We start from the raw sequence: 22,797 nt of genomic DNA on the forward strand, positions 1-22,797 counted from the left end.
AACCTGTGAGTGATAAGCAGATCCAACAGATGGCTCTCAACAGATGCATGCTGTAAATATCTAGTGCTTTATATACCTCTAAGAAAGTGCCCATAAAACCTTCCGATGACAATGAAAGTCATTGAGGGAATGGGATGACAAGTCCAAGAGCAACTACTGTCAAACTCAACTGCCATGAGCAGAAGTCTGAAGGAGACAGTTTAAGTCTCCCTCTGATTAGGAGTCCCCTGGTTCACCTCTCCTCCCCAGGAGCACAGGATTATAATGGGTCTGGATCAGTCCCCAGGCCTTGTGTATCAAAACTACAGCAATGCAAGGGAAGGCAGACTCCAGTCTGAATATTCGCAGTCCCAGAGTAGGGATGTGTTTGGGGTCTCTGTTGAGATTCTGGCATGTCTAGAATATATAAAAGTTGGAAAATTATCAAAATTCAGTGTTATTATCTTCCTTAGTATATGGCAAAGGGATCAGGCCACATCCCTAAAAGGTTTTCAAAATCATTTTTTCTCTGACTTAAAAAAAAAACACATAAAATATATTTTCTATTATACAGTGATGAGGGAAGTGTATAAAATTATTTATTACACAGAGAGGGGGAAATGGTACAGAGAATGAAGCAGATAGAATGAGGAGAGGGATGGACTTCTGGTCAGTTCAAAATGTCAGTGACAAGAACATGATGGCGCTCACTGTGCAGCACCACATACAGAGCTTGCGTTATCCAAACAATCCTCTCACTGTGGCTAGGAGGTATCTGGACGAGGCTGGATTCCATCGAGGTACAAACTCTGGATCTGTATCAGTCATATTCAAATGGCTAGAAGATACTTCCTGTGTTGAAGAACATGACAAAAGACAATCAATGTGAGTGCTCAATGACCTAAAATATGTAGCTCGAGACATCCCAGCAGAGATGACATTTGCATTATACTTTGGCAGTGCAGCTACATGCTCTCTCTCTCTCTCTCTCTCTCTCTCTCTCTCTCTCTCTCTCTCTCTCTCTCTCTCTCTCTCATGTTCTGAGGTAAAAGTAGACACAGAGGGAGGGTGCTATGTCCTAGTCAGTGTTCTATTGCTGCGAAGACACCATGACCAAGGCAATCCTTATAAAACCAAGTATTTAATTGGGGCTGGCTTACAGTTTCAGAGGTTTAGTCCACTATCATCATGGTAGGGAGCATGTAGCCAGACATGGTGCTGGAAAAGTAGCTAAGAGTTCTACATCTGAATCCACAGGTAACAGAAGAGACAGGGCAGCTGGATCTGGCTTGAGCTTTTGAAATCTCAAAACCCACTCCCAGTAACACACTCCCTCCAACAAGGCCACATTTCATAATCCTTATCAAATAGCACCACTCCTTGATGCTAAGCATGGCACCACTGTGTTGGGGGGACAAGTCTAGGCAGAAGTTTCTAGAAGAAACAAATCTGCTAATATTTTAGTCTCAAGTTTAGCCTCCAGGACCCTGGGAAAGAGATGGGGGAGGTGGTTAGAAAATAAGGGTTGAAGACAAGGCTGCTAGGAAACTATGGATGAGTACTATGCCCTTATATGGGACCATGCTGATTATGAATATTTGTATTACTGCTGAATTTTAATGTAATTCTTAGCAAGAGCTATGTTTTCTTTTCTGCATACTGCAAACAGCTCTCTTTATATTACAGAACCTCATATTATTTGAATCTGATGCACCTCAACTTTAGGAGGACAGAGACCACTTATCATCCCAAGTTCTGCATTTCACTTCTTTAATATTCCTTTCACATATAGATAGTTCATATTCAAGCAGCGATGACCCAGGCTGAAGGTCAGAATACATATGACCTTTGGGTAGGGCCTCATTCATTTCCTCAGACAATGCCTAAAAATATCTCAAAACTGTTTTTAGTAAAGCTGCCTTACCTTCAAGTATCACTGTGAGTTAAATTTTTATCTCTTCAATTATAATCCTCTCAGGTGCCCCTCAGGATATATATGATAATTGTAAAACCAGTGATCTGAGAAGCCCACACCCATAGTCTTAGTACGTATTTAGGGACCCTTTTCTACTAGTCCACAAGCTTCATCCTATATTCAAATATCTTTAATAATTCTCTAACTCTGTCTCATAAACGGATTGTCCTGAAATTCTTTGCTTCACTGAAGCCACAAATCCTAGTTTGTCCTAAGTGGATACTGACCTGCTTGGGGATCCTCTTGGGCTGCTGAGGGTGAGAGTGGGTGGCTGTGCTGCTTTTATCTGCACCCCTAAAGGCTCTTAGTAAGAGCCTCGAGCAAAATAGTATTCATGGAAATGGGAATGAGGACAGTGGCAGCAAACTACTGTTATGGAGTCCGCTTAGATCCAACATCACTTAAACAACAGGTCAATGCAGCTGACAAAAATCTATTACAATCAACCACTTCTGATGGATCAGGACCATAGAACATAATCCTCAGGGGCTGACCTGCAACTCTGAAGGGCAAGTTGTACAGCGTAGTTAAAGGAAGAAACCATAAAGTGAGGGGAAACACGGTGGGCTGTAGCATTGTCCAATCATATTTTGACATAAGGAATTGAGCAAGAGAGTTCCTACCAATTAGGATAGGAATTGGTTCCTCAGCCTGGGAACATGAACTTAGTTTGACCCTGCCAACAAGATGGAGAACTTGTCCCTGGGATGGCTAGACTTAGACAACTGTCTTCTTACAAGCTGTCTCTGAGAAGGCTGGACTCAGTCAACTGTCTCCTTACAACAGAAGCTGTTCAGCTATTGGGAAATTCCCAGCTCCCCTAAGGCCTGGGACCTTGAACTTTGTCTCTACTGTGATAAAATGGCATCTGAAAACAAAATGGCAGTACTTAGGACAAGTTTCTTTTGCTTGTTCCTAACACTACTATGAGAAAAGAAGGGAAAATAAATCAGGTTCAATAGCAAATTGGAACAGAAGTACTAGTGAGCAAGAAAGAAAAAAAAAAGCCAAAATGTAAGCCTGGCTGATTTGTCACCAGTCCTGATGGTAAACACTGTTTCTATTTTTCCCACTTTAAATACCTAATTAAACTGTCACTTAAAAAATATGGAGCAACCATTTTCTGTTGTTAGATTTCTTCTTATTAAATGATTGGCTTTTGCAGAGATGTGACTATTATTTAGAGGACCCCTCTTTCCCCTCAGAATGGTTTCTCGTTCAGTGAAATGTTAAATTACTCACAAAAACTTACTAATTAAACTGGCTGTAACTGCCACTATTAAAATGTGATGGCCAACGTAATTGGCCCAAAAGCAACTGCTAATGTCTCATTCATAAAGGAAGGGCAAATTAATTTTATAGCTTCCTTTTCATTTCGCAGTGCCTTCCCCTCCCTTCTGCTCCCCATCTGTCAGTCCCAGCCTTCACTGGCCCTTTCTCTGTCACTATGCAACTCCCTTTCCTGGTTCTAGATTTAATGGAGGCTGTGGCAGAAAGGGCACTCACGGCCTTACCACAAACAGCTGGGGTTTCGAGACAATCGCATACAACCCTAAGGAAGATGCAAAACTTTAAATGTGTTCGACTCACCACCAGTGTTAAGAAAAAAAGACATTTTCTACTTTCCTATTTAAAGCATTGACGTCGATAAAGCCTATGGAGCAATCTCTTCCTGCTATTGGATGTCTGGTTCCTCTGATTGGGTTTGAACTATCAGTGTAGAGACAATGCAGCTTTACCCTGCTTAATGATCTCTTATTCAATCCAAGCATAAATCATGATTGTATCACTACTCATCTCCTCCTTCATCTTTACTTTCCTCTGCCAAATGTACACATGGACATGTATGTGCACACAGGTATACATATGAACTCCAAGCTATCACACAGCTGGCCATAAACATCTTGCTATGAATCCCCACCACACCCTCACCTCCAATCAAAACTTTTGTTTTCAACTGACTTTGTAACACTACCATAACTTCAGTCTGTCTGCTTAGCTCCCATGCCTTTAAACCCTTGTGATAACTTCCTTAAAAGCTGGGTCCTGCACTCAATACTTTGGGACATTGATTGCAGTCTCTTCCAGCATCCCTTACCATCTGCTGAGGCTACCAGACTCTAACCAGTAGCTTAGACATTTTCAAAAGTCAAAACCAAGCTGAGTAGAACAAGCCTGTAAGAAATAGCTTACCTCCACATACACCCAGCTTCCTCCTTGTAAGATGTGTTTCTTTGGGGCAAACAAAGGGGACCTACAGAGACCACACGAGCTATATTATTCTAACTCCTCATGGAATTCAGACAGTAGTTTTCACTAACAGAAGGGAACCCTGACTCTCGAAAACTCACAATCTAATATTTCCCCCAAACCACTACAAGATATGATAATGAACATGGAAAAACTAAGAAAATTAAATACAGTAGAAACAATTCGGAGTGGCCAGCAATTCTAAAACCCATGAACAATCCACAAATTCATTATCTCTAGCATGCAATGAGAAACTCGACAGACTTCACTAATGGAAGAAGAAACAACTCAAGTATCCCATTGAGAAATTATGGGACACAATCTATCATGTTTATATTAACTCTGAAGTCATGTTTCTCTAGTCTTGACTCCAGATATCAATGTAAAGCCTCCTGGGTGCAAAGAAAATTCTCAACTAGCTGTCACAAAGTGTCTCCATGCGATGTAGATGTCCATTTTGTTTAATCTTTACAATAAATGTTAAACCTGGCCATTTCTTCCTTGAGAAGAAGACAGAGCAAATCAGAGACATCAGCTTGATAGATTCTAAAAACCCCAACACACTGGCCAGTTTTCAGTAAAATGTGGAGAGAGAAATTCTGGTTTGCTTCAGCGAGATGGGACTTTGTAAAGGACAGTATCCTGTCACTGACAGAGTTCCTAGAGACCCCCATTTCCTTGCTGCACAGCTGGCCAACCACTGTGTAGACTGCCACAAAGCAGCTAAAGTGAGGACCTTAGCTGGAAGACCCCACTGGTCTCACCAGATCCGGAAGAGGGTACGGAGGAGCCCTGTCACAATACCCCGGGTACTCAGACACCTCCAGGAGTGCATGTGCTCCTCAGCCACTGCTGCGAGAAGCTCACATCTGCAATCCCTTTGATGGATTTGGCAGAGCCTAAAAGCACTTGCCTACATTAAAAACTGCAATGACTAAATTAATGCTTAGGTTTGAACACTGGCTCTCCTCCAGTCTGTGGGCCCAGTGCAAGTTCCAAAACAATAAAATGAAATCAGCAGAGTATGATTTTTTTAAAGATTAAAAACTGTAATGTGAAATTACATGGCTGGTTCTTAATGCACATAAAGTCAAAGGTATCAAGTAGCTTCCCGACATCCGTACAAGGGGAAGGCCTTACTAAAAAGATGCAAGTGGAATGAGCAGAGGTGGCGAGCCAGGCAAGGCCTGTTTCTTTAGAAATCACCCATGCCCTGCTTCTCCAACTGAAGGTCCAATACAACAGCGTAGGACACACTAAGTGAACACAAGTCGACCTTAAATGAATGTAAACACCTAGCATCCTTTCACAAAAGCTGCACCCAGGGCGTTATGACTTATTTCCCTGTTCTCATCCCTGAGCACCCTGGTCCTCCTCCAGGTCATATGTAATCTCGCCTTAAATCCTACAAACATCAGTTAATTACGTACCGTAGCATGCTGCGTAACTACAGAGGTACCTTCTAAGAAACGCACCATATGGTAAGTTCATCATTGTGAAAACATCACGCCATGGATTTAAACAAGGTAGGATGGCTGTGACAACATCAGTAGACAGAACCTGATGGGAAGTCATATATTCAGTTCTTCACCAAGTGGTACATGACTGCACTCACTCAGTACAGAACTAGGGGTAAGAACGATAGGAATTACGAAACTCTGGGTTTGTATTCCCTTTCATCGAAATCTAGAAATTAGCCAGAAGCTTCCAGCCCACCAGTCAGTATTCCAAGGGCGTCCATGCTACAAAATGAGTAGGACATTTGGGGTGGGGAGTGGGCTCCATGTCCTTTCAAGATACCATCATAAATATTTCATTTCATATGGCCATGCAAGATAATAATTTCAATGTGTCTGGCATTCAAACACTAGGAATCCTCATTGCCTTCAAACCTTTCAGATCAGCAATCTCAGATTCCCATTTACTGAAATTGCAATTACTAAATATATACCTAGGTTTGGATGCTGGCTCTTCTAGTCCCCAGCTCCATGCATGTGGTCTAAATTTCTCATCCATAAAGTGTGGCTGATACAATGTGACTCTTTTGAAGTGTGTGTGTGTGTGTGTGTGTGTGTGTGTGTGTGTGTGTGTGTGTGTGCGCGCCCGCGCGTGTGTGTATGTGTGGGGGGGCATGTGAGTATCCCACACATGTGCCTCATTGCACTTAATAACTTGATATGAAAATTATCAGATAGCTTACCATCAAAATAAAACTATTTGCGACATAAAACACAGGGTAGTCTGAGCCGCTAAGACAATTTTTCAGGAGAGCTGACAAATGATCCTGAGGGCGTTTGCATGAAAAACTCACTGTGAAAGAATCCAGCTGCCCAGGGAATCCAGGGTTAAGGACACAAAGCCTCATTCACACCTCAGAGAACCCCTCAGAGAACCCAGCTCACAGCTCTGTGACTGTAACTAAGAGCCCATGCCAAGGGGCAATCAGACAGACTCTGCAGCATTTGTCCTCATCAGCAAAGGCTATGTGCTAAGAAGAGGTCACACCCAGCCTGGGGTACACACTCAATAAATAGCTCATCTTCTTACAAGACCTGTGTTAAAGTCTTTATATCACTTATCTCATAAATCCCAAGGGGAGGCTTTGGTATGGTTTTGTTATTACCATACCCATTTCACAAAGGAGAAGACTGAGGCATAAAAAAAGTAAGTAACTTAACCTAAGTCTATACTAGTAAATGGTGGACTCAAGATGCGTGCTGAGCTTTCACCTAGCGTCTGTGCTTAGGGCTAATCTCTCTCTTCGCTAGGAAAGCAACTGTGGAAAGTGGAATGGTCTTGTGATTTCATTCTCAAGCATAGCTTGGGATATTAAAAGTATGTACACTAAATTAATAATTCTCTCAACAGTAGAATGGGAATTAAAAAAACTCTGTCCCTATTAGACATAATATAAATATTTCTAGGACAAAAGGCAAAACCTCTCTTACCTGGGAGACAAAAGTCATTAATCCAAAATGCTTAATTATTTAGGAAGACGAAAAGATGCATAAGAAAAGGAGACAAGATAATTACAAGGCGTGACATGACTTCAGAATAGTCCCTGAAGGAATCCACGCTCCTCAAAGCAGTCTAAAATACAGCATAAGGACTTTTGAAGCCAAGAGATTAACAAAGGAAAAACAGTCTGGTCCCCAGAGCTCACCACTGTTTAAAAAACACATTAAGAAGAGCAAGAGAGGCAGGCTGGTTGGAGATCCAGAGGGAGAACAAACCAGGACTAAGTATCTCATAGCAAGTTGAACCACCCGGAGGGGGGGTGCAATGGAGGGACTTCCTACCTCCTCACACGGGAGAAGGAACCATTCTTATAACACAGCTTCCCAGATGGGGTCTCAGGAAATCTGGCTCTCAACTGTGGCTCTCTAACCAATTAGTAGTGAAGTAATGGGCAGGGAGCTTGTTGCCTCAGTGGCCTTGGTGTCTTCTAATAGGGATGATCCAAATTACAAGAAAGAAGGTCATTGGGTTACTTGTCTGGGCTGTGACAAAATCCATGACCAAAAGCAACTTACAGCAGGATTCATTTGGGGTTGCAGTTCCGCAGGGGGAGTCTGTAGTGTAAGGAATGCCTGGCAGCTGGCTCTCAGGTCAAGAGATTGGCTGATCATCTCTTTCATCCACACACAGGAAGCAGAGAGAGCAAGCAGTAAGTGAGGTGAGGCCATAAACTCTCAAAGCTCACCTCCGGTGAATGCTTCCTCCATCAAGACTGTGCCTCCTGAAGGTCTCATCGTTTTGCCAAACACTACTACCAACTGAGGACCAGGTGCTCAAGTACATGATATAGACAGACATATATCATTCAGTCCACCACAGCCATCTTGCTACAGGGTCATCAAACTGAGCCTGTCCCTTTAAACCAGTCAGAGGAAACTGGCAAACTGCAGAAATCGTGAGGAAGATGACCTTCTCCTGGCTTCTGCCTTGAATTAATTCGTAGCCTGTAAGACTATAAATCAATTTTAAATGGGTTATGAATAGTCAGATTTGAAGGGGAAATCAAATGCTCTTGTATGAGAGTTTACTCTATTTTTGATCAAAGGGCAGACATCAAAAATAGGAAGGAAGAAAAAACCCTGGAGGCGAAAAAGAAAAAAAACTCACTTGCCAAAAATACTATTCTGGTGGAAAATGTCATGCATATGTCTCACTCTTTGTATCCTATTATTCAAAGTCTGGGCTGGACTCTGCACTATTCTCCACATCTGACCTTGAAGCCTTAGGTCTCAGACCCACATACCCAGTTATGGGAACAAATCACCAGTTGGACTCAACAGCTTAATTCCCCATGTTGGTCCTACCACATGACACTAAAGCATGGTAGACATACAAGAAAGCTTCAGGTCTGTGTTCAGGAAGGACTGACTGACCACTGTCAACAGCCAGCAATTTCAGCTGCGGACATGGAATCCAGTGTAACTCATTCCATGTTATATTGAGATTAAGAAAGACAATGTTCATATGGTCTCAGTGTCCTTGTAGGATATGCTGTTTATCTACTCTTCTACCCCCTTGGGTGACACTACCCCTAACCTTCTTCACTTGCCATTCCCTCTAACATGGAAAGTAGCCTTACTTCAAGGATCCTTGGGGTTTTTTCTTAATTGCTAATCAAGTCAAATCTTTTATAACCACCCCAGATCCGTGTATCCCCATCTCAGAGGTTTATAATAGCTATAGTACATTATTTCAGGACTTTTGCCTCATCTGTCTACTACAGAGGAGTTCATTTTGATTCATCATTCATCCCAGCACCTATGTCATACTGATGGGTGTATATAATTCATTTAATAAGCACTGAATTAATCAATGAATGGAAGCATTAGTAGTTTCTAGACAAAACCTAGGAGGTTATTGGGATGACAGTTGTCAGCTTTATGCTGATCTCTTGCTCTCCTAAGCCTCGTCTGTGGTCTGAATCTTTGTGAACCTCTAAAGTTAAGTTGCACAGTGACTCCCAGCATGATGCTAAGGATGAGTCTTTAGGAGATTTTAGGTCATGAAAATGTGAGCCTTATGGAGAGGATGAGTGTCTTATAGAGAGAGAACACCTCCAATAAGGACACAGTAAGAACATGACCAATTTCAAGGCAGGAATCTGGACCTAACCAAGACTTGATCATATTGTCACCTTAATCTTTGACTTTCTAGCCTCTAGAATTACAAGAAATAAATGTTTTTTTTCCAACAAACAAGTGTGTGGTGTTTGTAATGACAGCCAGGGCTGATTCAGACACTCTGGGCACTTAAAACTAAACTTCCCTGTTCCCTTTGTGGATTGTTGATGGCATGTAATTAGTTCTGGCCAATATATTACAAATGGATAAAGTGCTTTAACTGTCAGTGGGAGACCAAGTGTTCTCTTCTATCTCCTGACTTCCGTGTTAAGTCGGGAAATGAATGCTAAAATGAACTTTCTATGCCAGCCTTTGTCCCCAAGGGAGGACAGCAGCAGTGAGCACAGAGCCTCCTAGCCAGTCTCTGTCCCCAAGGGAAGGCGGCAGCAGTGGGCATGCCTCCTAGCCAGCCAGCATTGAATTTGGAACATGAAAGAGAACCAAGCCACAACTCTCTGAGCCAATGGGATTAAGGGTTTGATTTTATTAGCAGCATACGGCAGACTTATAAGTGAGGCAGACACTGGTGTTGGTTCCTCACATTACACAGTGGTGATATAGTTGATGAAATTGCTTGCTTTGGGAGATGGATACCTTCAAGTTTCAACTTGGTTGGATTAATAAATACCCAAAGCATTGACAGGCATACTTCTGGGTGTGTTTGTGAAGGTCCTTTCAGAGAGGCTTAACAGAGGAGGGAAGAATAAGGCACTGCATGGATGGCTCCACCCACAGGCTGAGGTTCTGGACTGAAGAGAATGGAGAAAAGGAGAAAGCCAGTCAGTATTCCTCTCTGTTTCTTGATTGCAAATGCACTATAAGTGGATGCTAGAGGCTTCCACTGCCAAGGGGCTACCCATTATCATGATGCACTGTATCCCCTGAAATATGAGCCAGAGTAAACACTTCCTAAGGTGCTTTCTATCCAATATTTTGTTACAGTAACAAATCAAGTAACATCTCTGTGATCATTTGATAAATCAGTAGTATGTCATGTTGAGAGTCAGAACAATAGTTTTACCTGTCATTGGCCTCACTTGACAAAGTAAACACATTCCTTAGGGTTTTCATACTAATGACCACACAGCAGGAAACCTCATCACAGTACTTTATTGTCTTGTGTTGTCATAGTTAGGGTTTTACTGCTGTGAACAGACACCACAACTAAGGTAACTCTTATAAGGGCAACATTTAATTGGGGCTGCCTTACAGGTTCACAGGTTCAGTCCATTATCATCATAGCAGGAAGCATGGCAGCATCCAGGAAGGTATAATGCTGGAGAAGGAGCTGAGAGTTCTACCTCTTGTTCGAAAGGCAAACAGGAAAAGACTGGCATCCTTGAGCAGCTAGGTGGAAGCTTTCAAAGCCCACCTCCACAATGACACACTTCCTCCAACAAGGCCACACCTACTCCAGCAAGGCCACACCTACTCCAGCAAGGCCACACCTACTCCAGCAAGGCCACACCTACTCCAGCAAGGCCACACCTACTCCAGCAAGGCCACACCTACTCCAGCAAGGCCACACCTACTCCAGCAAGGCCACACCTACTCCAGCAAGGCCACACCTACTCCAGCAAGGCCACACCTATAAATAGTGCTACTTCCTGGGCCAAGCATATTCAAACCACCATACACGGCTAGTGAGAGAATATGGAAATTGGCTGCCCCTCAGGGCAGTCAGAGGGCCTGATCCTGGATTTTCTGCTGCCCTCAGTGGTCCACTGGCTATCTTGGATGATCTTTGGTTTGTCACACACATCTCTATCTCTATATTCACCTTCACATTGACATTCTCATGAGTTCTGTATTGTCTGTTCCATGTATGAATTTACTCTTTCTAAAAGGCAACAGACATATTAAGTTAGAGCCCATCCTAATGACTTCATTTTCAATTAAACAAACTATAAAGTTTATAAAGTTTATAAAGTAAATAAACTATAGTTCAATTAAAGAACTATAAAGTTCTTTTTCTAAATAAGGTCATATTCTAACCTACCAGTGGTTAAGATTTCAATGTATTTTGAAGGGAAGACATGATTCAAACCATGACACTAAGCATTATAGGAAAGATAAAATAAAAGAAGTTAGCTATATTGAAAGCTGACAGAAAACGGAAGGAGCCTGGATAGACAGCTCAGACATTAAGAACACTTTTTGCCCTTGCAGAGGACTTGAGTCTCATTCCTAGCAGCCAAGTGGCTCACACTGCCTGCAACTCCAGATCCAAGGGATCCATCAGCTCTTGCTGGCCTTCACAGGCATTTTCATGCATGTGTGAACATGCTCATGTACACGCTTATGTGTGTGTGTGTGTGTGCGCACACACACACACACACACACACACACAGAGAAAAGTTTTTGTAAAACACTAAAAAACGGAAAGGAGCTCACAGCTGTGAGATGACAGCAGCAGGTGCTTCTCACACTTTAGGAAGAGAGTAAAGGTATGAAACGCCATGAGTAGCAAGAGCTACTTAAAATTGTACACTGCAGGAAAATGGAAATGATCTGCTTCATTCATAGTTAGAAATCATTGCATACATTTGGAAGGCATTCAGAAATCTGTGCCAGAAAAATATGGCTATGCAAAAATTAGACTAAATAAATGGTTCTTCCACTGAAGTCTGCTAGACCCAGAGTTTCACAGTTAATCTAAGCATCTAAGGGAGAAGAGGATGGGAGCGAGGGAACAGAGCTGCATTGCAAACCTAGTAAGAACATCTGTGAAAGCACCATGGGTACTGACACTGGTACATCTTTACCAGACGTTATAAAGAAACTAGACTGACTCAGAAGTAGGAGTGATGAATCTAGAAGGCATGAACTAACAAGCCTGCTCAGAGGACAACAGTATCTGTTGTCTAATTTCTTCTCACTGTATCATCCAAAGGAGAATAAGAAAAACAAGAACCCCACAGAAGATAAAGGCAAGGGCCCAGTGGGATCCCTAGCCAGGAAGTTCACTTAGTAAGAGCCTGCAACTCCAAATGCACTTTGGGTCTAAGGTACAAACGACCCCATCCTAGCCTCTGGGATGTAGAGAATGGTGTCATGACTACATGGAATCTTCAGGTTGTGTAAGCATTGTTTCTACTGACGAGAAGGTCATACCAAATATTCAATGAACCTGTAAGCAGAATGTACTACTTACTAGAGCTAATGGCTGGTATCCATTTGTCCATTTCTTCTGGATAATTAAAAAGCTGAACTTCTTGGCTCCCTGTTGTGGAGACAGGGCATGCTACCAGTGAGCATGAGTGGGGTCATTTCCAGATGACAGTCCTGAATTGCTGATGCAAAACACATAGACTTCTTCCTCCATCCTTCTCTTTTGCTGATCTTATAACCCTGCAATAATCTAAAAGGTATTTATGAACTGGAGTCTTCCTGTTGGAATAACATAGAACAATATCCCCAAATCAACACAGAATGACCATGTTGCTTAGGTTTAAAAAATTAACATCATATTTTGTTCTCAGAGATTTCCCTCTCACCATTTGTGGTGGTTTGAACGATAGTATCCCTAATAGGCTCAGGTATTTGGATATTAGGAGGTGTGGTCTTGTTGATGGAGGCAGATCACAGGGTAGGGGTGAGACTTTTGAGTTTATAGCTTGACCTGCTTCCAAGTTTCCCTCTCTTGCATTTGTGGGTAAAGGTGCTCTCCCAGCTCTATGCTTCAGTTTCTTACTACCATGACTTCCCTGCCACTGTGAACTCTGACCCTCTGAAGCCAAAGTATGTCCTTTCTTCCTTAAGCTGCTCTTGGTCTGGGTGCTTTTTCTCATCAACAACAAAAAAAGTAACTGATACACTATATGACCTACAGTTGAAAATATACACTCACACAAGTTGGGACTTCTGTTATTAAAAATTGGAAGCAACCTTAATAGTCTTCGATGGGTGAATTATGAAAAAAGTGAGATATGCAGACAACTGCAGGAGTCCCTGCAGAACCAAGTGAATGAACACACAGGTGGGGAACTTGGATGTATGCTGTCACGTGAAAAGAGCAATTACTGTGTGATGGGTTGCCGTCTAGAAATGGGAAGACATTAAAAACTGGTAATTTCCATGTGAAATATAGAAAGTGAAGAGTAAATAGTACACAGGGGACTTTGGGGTCCATGGGACTACTCGGCATAAGGTTGTCATGATGGGTACCTGGCATCGTTTATCCAGCCAAACCCATCGAATGTGTAGCACAAAAGACTAAACCTAATACAATCTATAGTTTCCATGAATATTAAGGTACCAATATTGGTCCCTCACAAGAGATTGAGAGTTGTTTATTGTTGAAATGGAACCCACTCAGTAATAACTGATATGGCATCATATCCTGTTGAGAGAACAAAGAGAAACACTTGTGACTTAATTTTGAAATGAAATGTCTCCCATAGAGCCATATGTGAATACTTGGATCTCAGTCAACAACTCTGTGGGATAGCAGTGAGATCTGTAAGGGGCAGGACCTGGTTGAGGAAGTTGAGTGATGGGGAATGTGCCTTTGAAGGCAATGCTGCCCAAACTTCTCTGCCTTTTTTCACCTCCTAGCAACCAGGAGACAAGCAGCTCCCACCATCACGTGCTCTTGCCATGGTTTCCTGCCTCATTGCTTTTGAGCAATGAGCAATGAACCCAACTCACTGGAACAACCCCTCCCACCCCACATCTGAGTTAAAACTAACCTTTCTCCTTCTAAGCTGATTATCTCCAGTGTGTGTCACAGTGGCCAAAATCCGAGTAACACGCTACATGGTATAAGCTAAGCAAAGTTCACAGGCATAGCATTCTACTCCTGAAACCACAGCACATAGGAAAGAATGGGTAAATGGCATAAAAGCAGTCTTCTGAAAGATAAGCCTCTGAATATTAGGCACTATAGTTCACATTAAGGCAAATAATATTTCTACATAACCAAACTTTGCATGCTTGGAATAACATTAATTTCCAACCTTGGGGCATGCGTAATAGGGACTCTAATCTTTGCACCAGATTATGGATTAGATCTGTGTGTACTGAGTAGATCGTCAGTGTCTCATTACAGAGTTACAGGATGTGTTACTAAAAGGAGTGATGAGAATGTTCATTTCCTTCCCTGTGACAATCATTGGGTGCCATATACATTCATCAACACAGCATATCTCAAGTATACATAATTTTAATATTTCCCAATTACACATCAATAAAGCTGGAAAATAAAAGTAGAAATAAACCCAATCATTTAAAATATCATGAGATATGAATTTAATTTGCCCCAGTAAATCATAATTTGTGTTCATATGAATTATGATGAATCAATTCAACCCTCAAATTTTGAATGAGTCTGGATTGCAGGTATCCGAATGTTCTAGAATGCTAGCTAGAAACACAAATGTCCACACTTCGTCTCAGGTCTACTGAGTTGGAGTCTTTTTGGAATCATTTATTTTGTTTATTCTTTAACAACTTCATAATGCATAAAAGAAATTTTGGTCATTTCTACTCTACGCTGTTCTCAACCTCCCTTTCTTCTCCCCATCTCACAACGCTGACTCAGAATTCTTAAAAATTAAAACTCAGAATCTCAAGTTTACCCTGTGTCCAGCCTTAGGATCACGGAATGAGGATCTTGAAAACATATAATAAATCTTCACTTAAGATGCTGGCTTCTTCAGATTTTTAATGAACACATAGCATGTCTTGTTCTGTAACACAGAATTCCTGCTCAGAATCACATAAGTGAGCTCTGTAGTCCTTCTAACCCTGGAGCCATTATGAGTTGTGTGACCACAGTATAATAAACAAGTCCAGGCTAGGGCTGAGCAAGAGAAAGAAAACTATTAAAAACCGATCTCATAAATGAACTCTTAGTTTTCAGCTGCAAAATCTTCCCTAAGAAATGTATGGTGCCTACTCGAGGCAACACGTCCTCGGAGTCCAGAAACTGATAGAGAAAATGTAAGAGATTATAAGCACTATAGGTGGTTCTTTGGAGGAGAACCAAGCAAGCCTGCAAAGGTAAAGAGACACAGGGTGTAACACAAGGAGTCCAGGTGCAGCCGCTCCTCTGCTTGTCCCTAAGGGCAGACATTATTATTTGGTGTCTGGGGGAGTGATCTCATTCCGTGAGTGTATATCTCTGGTTGTCTAAATGACTCATGCAGTCGAAGGTGAGTAGGCACAACATGTTCCATATTCAGACAGCCCATGAATAGCCATGGCCATTCTTACAAAGGGAAAACAGGTGACATAAAATACCAATAATATGGAGGCTCATATACTTATTACAAAGCCAACCAGAAGTGTGGACAGGCTGAATGTCATTGAGATTTATTCCATTTATGCTGACCTTTCTCTCTTATTCCATTTAAATGTATCCACATCTCTATTTAATAGTTCTCCAAGAAAGGTGCATTAATAGTTTTATTTTTTCAATGTAAGTTTTCTGAGAACAGAGACTGTATTTAAATAAGATTACAGTTGTGAAAACATTTGATGACTTTTAAAACAACATAATAACTTCTCGGATCAACCCTGTCATTTGGATCTTATACAACCACAGAGGGAAGGGAACTAGGGACGCCACATTTAATGAACAAATGTGTTTTTCTCAAAAGACCATCTGAATATTAAAGCTAATTTCATACTTATTAAATCAAACCCATAAACTGAGTATTAGCTTCAACTTTAATTAGACTTTCCATTTATGATCCCCAAAAAAACTATGAAAAGTTATAGAAATACAATTATTTAAGTGTCAAAAAGGAGAGATTCCGGTATCATGTGACAATAAACAGGTACACAGATTTCTAAGCTAATTTCTTGGTGTTACTAGTTTTATTGTCCTCAGGAAAAAGTTCTTTTTAAAAGGTTTTTAATTTTATAATGTGTGTGTGTGTGTGTGTGTGTGTGTGTGTGTGTGTGTGTGTGTGTGTGTCTGCCTGCCTGTGTCAGGGGAGGCCAGAAGAGTATATCAGGTCAACTCCTAAAGTTGAAGTTACAGGCCTGATTAGTCGGTGCTAAGAACTGAACTTGGGTCCTCTGAAAGTGTAACAATTGCTGTTAATCACTGAGCCATTGCTCCATCTTCCAAAGTTAACTCTTCCAAGATTTAAACTACAGAAAGTATGTTTAACAGAAAAAAATAGCATCCCTGTGACAATAGCCTCCATGAAGTAAGCATTTCCCGGTGGTGACCAGCAGTGAGATCAGTGATGCCCCCGCAAGATCCACTCCTGCATTTGAGGGCACACCCAAAATAGGCAGAGCCTATTCCTGTACCACAGTCTTCAGTGGGAATGCCCTCCTAGCGATAAATATCCTTACACATCAACCCAGGGAATGAAACTGAAAATACAAAAAAAAAAAAAAAAAGCATCAGATAAAAATGCTAGACAGCAGAGATGTATGAGAAAGGCAGGACTCTAGATCTTGAAGGTAGAAATGGGTGGTAGAGTGACTTCCATAGGGTGTTTGAATGAAGCTCAGGTACAAAGAGGAGCTATGAACATGCAGTTTAAGAGCCAAAAGGAGGGACTGAGTGTGGGGACAGGACCTCTCATGGCTGCTTGTCTTGCTAAGTATTTGGCTTTGGTTTTAAATGTTACTTTTCTAGTACATAGAATTAGAGAACTACAAAACTGTATAAATGGTCCCTCTGTCCTACAGCAGCAACATGTTCAGGAAGGAACTATCAATGTTGCTCGGGGGGGGAGGGTCCCTGAAATAAACAGATGGTACCCTGTGGAAAATGGTGGGAAAGAGGTTTCCACTAGAATCCTTTTCTTCAATAAGCTTGCATGCTCTTCTCCTCAGAAGCATCTTTTCATGTAATGCTCCCTACGGTGTGCTATCACCCCAGACACATGTTCAAGTTGAAAATATTGAACCAGAGGGGCAAACTTGAGAATGCATGTCTAATTATGTACCACAGTCTGATGGCTTCCCGTCCCAGAGCGCACGCGTCGCCTGCGCTCTCTGCTGGAAACATGTCAATGTGAAGCTTCAGGCAGCTGCCCACAGTTCATTCGTCTTTTGTTTCTCCATCTATGCTGTACACAGCTTGACCCCTTTTAAATAGCTTAAGTAAAAGCCAGCAATAGATGAGTGCTTGTGGTCAAATATAAGCTGTAATTCTCAGAGAACAAATTATGTTTCCTTTGCAACTGCTATCCTAAAAGAAGCTGTGAAAATAATTCATCAGCAAAGACTAGATATTAGCCAAAGGACACTTTCTCACATGACTCCTTCAGTTTTCCCTATTAAAATAAATATCTCCAATTTAAAATACTTAGCAGAAGGTGAGAGAGGGGTCCTAGTTATAGGATGCCTACCAACTTTCATTAAGTTGACGTGCCAGCTAAATCTGAGCTGTGATGTGAATGATCGAAAAAGGAGCCAGTCACTATAGGTACCATGGGCAAAGCACTTTCAAAAGTAGCAGCACAGGTCTGCAGGAAGAGTGCAGTTAGCATCCCTTATGGAAGGTAGGCATAGAAACCTAGGCAAAGAGAACCATAGACAATGAAACCAGAGGAAGATAGGTCTAACTCAAGATAATCACCAAGAACTTGGCAAGGAGGCCAAGAGAAATGCAGAGCCAATGGAGAATTTTAAGTATGAGAATGATGTGATCTGGGAGTTATACTGAAATAGTCTGGGTATTAGATGGACAATGGTATAACAGGTCTGCATGTGGTAGTAGGAAATAGGATCTTGCCATGGTTTCACAGGCAGAAAATGAAGGCGGCTTGGGAAGTAGAAGTAGCTGTCAGAGAGTAAAGAGTTGAACCAAGTTTTGAAGATCCTGTGACTAGGTTATGTTGATATCTTAGAAAATGTAAAAGGAAAAATGAGAAGGAATCCTAGTTTCCAGTGCTGCCAAAGAACCATCACAACAGAAAATGTAGATGCGGGCCCGCAGCAGCTCTCTGCTCCCAGACCCCGGGGGGAAAGAGACCTCACCGCCTGGTCAGGTGGCACTCCTGAGGCTGCAGAGCAGAAGAGACCACCAAGACAGCCCACCCCTGGCCACATCCCTGGCCCAAGAGGAAACTGTATAAGGCCTCTGGGCTCCTGTGGGGGAGGGCCCAGGAGCGGCAGGACCCATGCCTGAGAAACCGCCGGACCCTGAAGGAAACAGACTGGATAAACAGTTCTCTACACCCAAATCCCGTGGGAGGGAGAGCTAAACCTTCAGAGAGGCAGACAAGCCTGGGAAACCAGAAGAGACTGCTCTCTGTACATACATCTCGGACGCCAGAGGAAAACACCAAAGGCCATTTGGAACCCTGGTGCACTGAAGCTCCCGGAAGGGGCGGCACAGGTCTTCCTGGTTGCTGCCACTGCAGAGAGCCCGTGGGCAGCACCCCGCGAGCGAACATGAGCCTCGCGACCACAGGTAAGACCAACTTGTATGCTGCAAGTGAACTCAAGACACAGGCCCACAGGAACAGTTGAAGACCTGTACAGAGGAAAAACTACACGCACGAAAGCAGAACACTCTGTCCCCATAACTGGCTGAAAGAAAACAGTAAAACAGGTCTACAGCACTCCTGACACACAGGCTTATAGGACAGTCTAGCCACTGTCAGAAATAGCAGAACAAAGTAACACTAGAGATAATCTGATGGCGAGAGGAAAGCACAGGAACCCAAGCAACAGAAACCAAGATTACGTGGCATGATCGGAGCCCAATTCTCCCACCAAAACAAACATGGAATGTCCAAACACACCAGAAACGCAAGATCTAGTTTCAAAATCATATTTGATCATGATGCTGGAGGACTTCAAGAAAGACGTGAAGAACTCCCTTAGGGAAACACAGGAAAACATTAATAAACAAGTAGAAGCCTACAGAGAGGAATCGAAAAAATCCCTGAAAGAATGACAAAAATCCCTGAAAGAATTCCAGGAAAAAACAATCAAACAGTTGAAGGAATTAAAAATGGAAATAGAAGAAATCAAGAAAGAACACATGGAAACAACCCTGGATATAGAAAACCAAAAGAAGAGACAAGGAGCTGTAGATACAAGTTTCACCAACAGAATACAAGAGATGGAAGAGAGAATCTCAGGAGCAGAAGATTCCATAGAAATCATTGACTCAACTGTCAAAGATAATGTAAAGCGGAAAAAGCTACTGGTCCAAAACATACAGGAAATCCAGGACTAAATGAGAAGATCAAACCTAAGGATAATAGGTATAGAAGAAAGTGAAGACTCCCAGCTCAAAGGACCAGTAAATATCTTCAACAAAATCATAGAAGAAAACTTCCCTAACCTAAAAAAAGAAATACCCATAGGCATACAAGAAGCCTACAGAACTCCAAATAGATTGGACCAGAAAAGAAACACCTCCCGTCACATAATAGTCAAAACACCAAATGCACAAAATAAAGAAAGAATATTAAAAGCAGTAAGGGAAAAAGGTCAAGTAACATATAAAGGCAGACCTATCAGAATCACCCCAGACTTCTCGCCAGAAACTATGAAGGCCAGAAGATCCTGGACTGATGTCATACAGACCCTAAGAGAACACAAATGCCAGCCCAGGTTACTGTATCCTGCAAAACTCTCAATTAACATAGATGGAGAAACCAAGATATTCCATGACAAAACCAAATTTACACAATATCTTTCTACAAATCCAGCAGTACAAAGGATAATAAATGGTAAAGCCCAACATAAGGACGCAAGCTATACCCTAGAAGAAGCAAGAAACTAATCGTCTTGGCAACAAAACAAAGAGAATGAAAGCACACAAACATAACCTCACATCCAAATATGAATATAACGGGAAGCAATAATCACTATTCCTTAATATCTCTCAACATCAATGGCCTCAACTCCCCAATAAAAAGACATAGATTAACAAACTGGATACGCAACGAGGACCCTGCATTCTGCTGCCTACAGGAAACACACCTCAGAGACAAAGACAGACACTACCTCAGAGTGAAAGGCTGGAAAACAATTTTCCAAGCAAATGGTCAGAAGAAGGAAGCTGGAGTAGCCATTCTAATATCAAATAAAATCAATTTTCAACTAAAAGTCATCAAAAAAGATAAGGAAGGAAACTTCATATTCATCAAAGGAAAAATCCACCAAGATGAACTCTCAATCCTAAATATCTATGCCCCAAATACAAGGGCACCTACATATGTAAAAGAAACCTTACTAAAGCTCAAAACACACATTGCACCTCACACAATAATAGTGGGAGATTTCAACACCCCACTCTCATCAATGGACAGATCATGGAAACAGAAATTAAACAGTGATGTCGACAGACTAAGAGAAGTCATGAGCCAAATGGACCTAACGGATATTTATAGAACATTCTATCCTAAAGCAAAAGGATATACCTTCTTCTCAGCTCCTCATGGTACTTTCTCCAAAATTGACCATATAATTGGTCAAAAAACGGGCCTCAACAGGTACAGAAAGATAGAAATAATCCCATGCGTGCTATCGGACCACCACGGCCTAAAACTGATCTTCAATAACAATCAAGGAAGAATGCCCACATATACTTGGAAATTGAACAATGCTCTACTCAATGATAACCTGGTCAAGGAAGAAATAAAGAAAGAAATTAAAAACTTTTTAGAATTTAATGAAAATGAAGGTACAACATACCCAAACTTATGGGACACAATGAAAGCTGTGCTAAGAGGAAAACTCATAGCGCTGAGTGCCTGCAGAAAGAAACAGGAAAGAGCATATGTCAGCAGCTTGACAGCACACCTAAAAGCTCTAGAACAAAAAGAAGCAAATACACCCAGGAGGAGTAGAAGGCAGGAAATAATGAAACTCAGAGCTGAAATCAACCAAGTAGAAACAAAAAGGACCATAGAAAGAATCAACAGAACCAAAAGTTGGTTCTTAGAGAAAATCAACAAGATAGATAAACCCTTAGCCAGTCTAACGAGAGGACACAAAGAGTGCGTCCAAATTAACAAAATCAGAAATGAAAAGGGAGACATAACAGCAGATTCAGAGGAAATTCAAACAATCATCAGATCTAACTATAAAAACCTATATTCAACAAAACTTGAAAATCTTCAGGAAATGGACAATTTCCTAGACAGATACCAGGTACCGAAGTTAAATCAGGAACAGATAAACCAGTTGGTTAAACAACCCCATAACTCCTAAGGAAATAGAAGCAGTCATTGAAGGTCTCCCAACCAAAAAGAGCCCAGGTCCAGACGGGTTTAGTGCAGAATTCTATCAAACCTTCATAGAAGACCTCATACCAATATTATCCAAACTATTCCACAAAATTGAAAAAGATGGATCACTACCGAATACCTTCTACGAAGCCACAATTACTCTTATACCTAAACCACACAACAAAGAAAGAGAACTTCAGACCAATTTCCCTTATGAATATCGACGCAAAAATACTCAACAAAATTCTAGCAAACCGAATCCAAGAGCACATCAAAACAATCATCCACCATGACCAAGTAGGCTTCATCCCAGGCATGCAGGGATGGTTTAATATACGGAAAACCATCAACGTGATCCATTATATAAACAAACTGAAAGAACAAAACCACATGATCATTTCATTAGATGCTGAGAAAGCATTTGACAAAATTCAACACCCCTTCATGATAAAAGTCCTGGAAAGAATAGGAATTCAAGGCCCATACCTGAACATGGTAAAAGCCATATACAGCAAACCAGTTGCTAACATTAAACTAAATGGAGAGAAACTTGAAGCAATCCCACTAAAATCAGGGACTAGACAAGGCTGTCCACTCTCTCCCTACTTATTCAATATAGTTCTTGAAGTTCTAGCCAGAGCAATCAGACAACAAAAGGAGGTCAAGGGGATACAGATCGGAAAAGAAGAAGTCAAAATATCACTATTTGCAGATGATATGATAGTATATTTAAGTGATCCCAAAAGTTCCACCAGAGAACTACTAAAGCTGATAAACAACTTCAGCAAAGTGGCTGGGTATAAAATTAACTCAAATAAGTCAGTTGCCTTCCTCTACACAAAAGAGAAACAAGCCGAGAAAGAAATTAGGGAAACAACACCCTTCATAATAGACCCAAATATTATAAAGTACCTCGGTGTGACTTTAACAAAGCAAGTAAAAGATCTGTACAATAAGAACTTCAAGACACTGAAGAAGGAAATTGAAGAAGACCTCAGAAGATGGAAAGATCTCCCATGCTCATGGATTGGCAGCATTAACATAGTAAAAATGGCCATTTTACCAAAAGCAATCTACAGATTCAGTGCAATCCCCATCAAAATACCAATCCAATTCTTCAAAGAGTTAGACAGAACAATTTGCAAATTCATCTGGAATAACAAAAAACCCAGGATAGCTAAAGCTATCCTCAACAATAAAAGGACTTCAGGGGGAATCACTATCCCTGAACTCAAGCAGTATTACAGAGCAATAGTGATAAAAACTGCATGGTATTGGTACAGAGACAGACAGA

General features: G+C 41.5%; 1 long non-coding RNA gene across 2 annotated transcripts; it reads right to left on the reverse strand.

Moving 5' to 3' along the window:
• Positions 1-556: 556 nt before the first annotated feature.
• On the reverse strand, positions 557-20,164 carry LOC102546539 (uncharacterized). Of its 2 annotated transcripts, none has more exons than XR_005494104.2 (4): positions 14,922-20,152; positions 14,034-14,143; positions 12,497-12,703; positions 557-831 (listed from the first exon to the last, which is right to left on the reverse strand). It is a non-coding gene; the product is annotated as an uncharacterized LOC102546539 (long non-coding RNA). The 2 variants fall into 2 exon arrangements; XR_005494105.2 differs by lacking the exon at positions 557-831 and adding an exon at positions 9,796-10,091 and having other exon boundaries at positions 14,922-20,164.
• Positions 20,165-22,797: the final 2,633 nt, after the last annotated feature.

This window comes from Rattus norvegicus, chromosome 15, assembly GCF_036323735.1.
Source record: "Rattus norvegicus strain BN/NHsdMcwi chromosome 15, GRCr8, whole genome shotgun sequence".
In the NCBI taxonomy this organism is placed as follows: domain Eukaryota; kingdom Metazoa; phylum Chordata; class Mammalia; order Rodentia; family Muridae; genus Rattus; species Rattus norvegicus.